This window comes from Hibiscus syriacus, unplaced genomic scaffold (assembly GCF_006381635.1).
Source record: "Hibiscus syriacus cultivar Baekdansim isolate YM2019G1 unplaced genomic scaffold, ASM638163v2 tig00111000_pilon, whole genome shotgun sequence".
Taxonomy (NCBI): Eukaryota; Viridiplantae; Streptophyta; class Magnoliopsida; order Malvales; family Malvaceae; genus Hibiscus; species Hibiscus syriacus.
Window position 1 is genome coordinate 579,864 of NW_024062947.1, and position 4,185 is coordinate 584,048.

Genomic DNA, 4,185 nt, shown 5'->3' on the forward strand with positions numbered 1-4,185 from the left:
GTTTGAGGGTCTCAGATACTTTTAAGCCAAATTTTAATGTTTTGTAAAATATTTGTTCAAAATTATAAATTTTAAAATATTTTTATAATTTTAAAATAAATTATATATTTTCATATATTTTTAAAAAGTTTTATGTTTTATCTCTTAATTTTTTTAAAATTTTTATTTATAAATACTGTAAAAATACCAAAATAAAATTTTAGTTATAAATGATAAAACAAATTAGATATTACTCGTTAATTTAATGTGTAATATTATCCTTTATCAACAACTAACCATATGATACTCATTTTGTAATAAAATCTAAAATTGAGTGACTATTTTTAAACTTTACCCTTCTTTTGTAATCTTATTTTATAACTTTGTCCAATATTAGATAACTGAACTAATTAGAAACCGGTAGTTGGGTGCTGCTGTTGTGAAGCAACCGGCAGATGAGATTCTATTAAAACAAAACAGGCGAGGGTTTTTGCCTCATACAAAGACAAATTATTTATTATAGTTGTTCATTTATCTCCTTTGCTTTCATCTGAACCAAACACAAAAGCTATCAAAGTCGCCTAATTTATAAAGATGGATGGTAATGCTATGCAGCATGATTTTATCCTCAAAATTCTGCGGTTTTTCTTTGTCTTATACTCATTTTCAGCCTTTTGACAACGAGAGAAGAAGCACCCTGTTTTGTCCCTGCTGATTCAACTGGACCACTAACGTTTACCCCACTCAATAATGGCGACTCAATCCTCCAACTCGGTCGAGGCCCAGGCCGTGGCAATTACTGAGTTGTGACCTTTCCATGTGAGAACCACCGTGTCTTCCTCTCTCTTCATGCCCCATCCACTAGCATGTTCATCTAGCAGCGATTTAACTTCATTAATGGTGTCTTCACAAAATGGGAGGTTGAAGAAACCTACATTTTTCATCCTTTGGGACAATTTTGTGCCCGATTCTAGCCTCTCTATCCTTTGGAACCCTTCGAAACCAATGATGTTCTCGATCTTGTGACCGATGTCGGACTCGTATTCAAGCCTTTGGAACTATCTTTGGGCAGGAATGTCTCCAATGCGTCAAAGGGTATCCATAGATAATTGAAGCATGTTGTGATCCTCGAACTGAGGCTTGGTGCGGTTAAATCGGAATCCTCGTCGACCACGACTGTGATACGAGGGTTAAGGCCTTTGATTATGTCAAGGAAAGCATCTCGCAGTGAAATATTGTGAGCGGTATTCAGTTTTGTCTCGTCGGACAAATAGCGTAGCCAGTTTTGACAGTTTATGACCAAAGCTTCGTCCTCCCTAAGGTCTAGCCCGGAACGAGTCAACTGAGTCAACAGTGATTCGAACTGAACATCAAAAGGTTCATTGGACAAGCAAGGGTCATCATCTTTGACATGGAATTCAAAAGATACGTCCCTGAACTTGGCGAAATTCTCCAAACGGAGGCCGACTTCCTGCTTAGACATGTTAAGCAACGGGGGAACTTGTGGTCTGCAAGAGGGCACCGTGATTCGAAGCGACGGAGGCCCTTCAGGCCGCTTAGCTAGGGAGTCTATGAGAGTTGGCCACTGCATACAGTGAGTGATGCTAAAATCTAGTATATGAACTTTGGTGCATCCTTCAACCGCCTTGAAAATGGCACCGTTAGATGCACAGAACCCAAAACGATGCCAAGGGATTAAATCGACATACCCGGCCAGCTCAGTAACTGTCATTAGCCTTCTCCGAAACATACTTCCGCCATTGAAATTCATGGCCGTGGGGCAAACCCTAGATGCCCTAGAGATGAGCGCTCTCAAGAACCAAGAGGTGAGCCTCTGGTTCGTGTCGCCTACAGTGGAAGCTACGTTGTTGAGTACCCACATGACTTGCTGAGCCAAAGTCACATTGTTGTTCTCAAGGGCACTGGCGCAGTGAAGTAGAAGCTTCTCTATGCATGCTCCGTCGAGACTGCCGAGGCATTCTTTGAGTGCTCCGGTTATGGAACCCTGAGGAGTGTTGAAAAAGCTAGGATTTTGAAGGGAAATGGATGCACCGTTTCCTCTTACCTCAGTTTTCATGGGTTTGATGAGAAGGTAAACTTAAATTAAACAAGCTAAACAAGTGTAATTAATTAGGGTTTTGTTGAACTTGAACCAACGTGCATGGAAGATATTGAAGACCCTTTTGGATTTGCTGATCTTTTGTTTGTTTGACACTTGTATGGCTGGTATTGGTACATAAAAATTGAAGAGCAAGGGTTTTATCCGGTTGCAGATATGAGGTGTTGAACTTGGGAGAAGGAAATCTATACAAATTTCCTTTGTGTTTTTAATGCGTTGAGAGAGATGGAGAAAGACTTGAGATTAACTAGATGCCTATATATAGAAAAGGAATGGACCATATTGAATGATTTATCCATGAACCTTTTCCTTTGCTTTTATTGTGATTTGAGTAACCGGGGTCATCCTAATAGAATATTTTTTTAAATGGATATAAATAAAATTTTAAAATGATAACAATAAATAAAATATGTAATTATATGAATAAAATGTAGATTTAAGGATGAACAGTTATCCACACTCACACTTTAATAGATCTATCACTGGACATGATAAGTATCTCATGAATTAAAACATATTATTCAATTTTAAAATAAAAATATAATGTCTCGTTATGATCGTTATTTAAATCTCGTTTTTTAACTAATAAGTTTGGCTCCCGTAAGATAAATTGGGCAATTGCTAATTATTCCTCCTCTCTTTCAGTCTTCCCTTTCCCTCGCCTACTAAACGTAGTGGCTGTATCTATAAAAGAGGGTGGAGAATAGGTTAAGGAAGCTGTCTCAGCCGGCCATTCTTTTTGTCGAATTTGTGCTCATTGAATTCCATTGAGACAAACTCAACAATTATTTCATTATTTTCTTTTGTTTCATAGAGTTTAGTGATCGATGGCTACCTTTGCCTTCCACAAAACAGGATGCGTAAATGTGATGAAATTCGATTGCTAGTGCCCTCGTGATGCCGCGAGTAAAGACAAATAAGACCAGTTCCCCACACCCCCACGGGGAAAAAAGTTAACTTATGATTTGGACATATTCTAGTTTAATTTAATCAAAGTTTGATTAATACTTAATTTTAAGTGAATTTGATATAAATTTAAACTCAAATCTTAACGAATTAAAATGAGTCATTTGATAATTAATTTGAAAAACACATGAGTAACTTAAATAATAATATTTTTTATTTTTATATTAAATTATTAATAATATTAATATTTATATATTGTTTTTTAAAATACAATATAAAATTTATGTTGGATCGAGTTTTAATTTTATTCTCTTTTTCTCTACTAGCCGCAAATCATTCTTCTTCTTATTTTTAATTTTGCTGACGATGGTATCAGTCTTTATGTTGGTCGTAGATTGTCTGTGTTCATTTTTTTCATTATTTTCTCATATCCCACTTTAGTTTGATATTTTTATTCAATGTTTTTCGATTTTTAATAAAAATCTCTTTTGTTTGACTCTATTACTTTTCGCATATTTTGCTCATGTGGCAAGTTTTCTCTGCCTTATGGCATGTTGTTTGCCTACCTTTTTGGTAGATATGCGATCGTGTAGAGATTCTCACATCCTTGTATCTGATTAGTGATAGTCGACAATCTTTTAATGGTTAGATTCATTTTGTGGTTGTTTGTCAATGTATTCAAATCTATTTTGTGAAGCAACCTATAAATTTGCTTTGGTTGGCTCGCCACTCCATCATCTTTAAAATGTCTAGTTAGATATAAATAATAAAGTACTCTTAACAATTATTGAATGCAAAGATGGGACTATTAAAGGACTAGAGGGAGCCATGACCCCAATTTCTTTTGAAAAAATAGTATATATATATATATATATATATTAAATTCTTAAGTTGATTTTTAAAAAGCCCATATAATAAGTTATTATATTTGGTTATTTTAAAAAACATGTATATCATTTTAGAATTTGAAAATTTCTTGAATATCATTTATTTAAATTATTTAATATTTATTTTTTGTGTTATTTTTTTAAATAATTGAAAATTCATTTTTTGTCATTTTTATTTCATGCTACGATTTTTTTGTATTTTTTCTTATTTGATTGTTCATCTTATTTGAGTTAGGACTTTAATTAAGTTATTAAGTGTACGACTTTTAGTTTCGTTTCAATTGAAGGTAATTT

The 4,185-nt window shown here is 34.3% G+C and overlaps 1 pseudogene; it reads right to left on the bottom strand.

The window, feature by feature from the left end:
- Nucleotides 1-528: 528 nt before the first annotated feature.
- LOC120149329 lies at nucleotides 529-2,339 on the bottom strand (annotated as a pseudogene).
- Nucleotides 2,340-4,185: the final 1,846 nt, after the last annotated feature.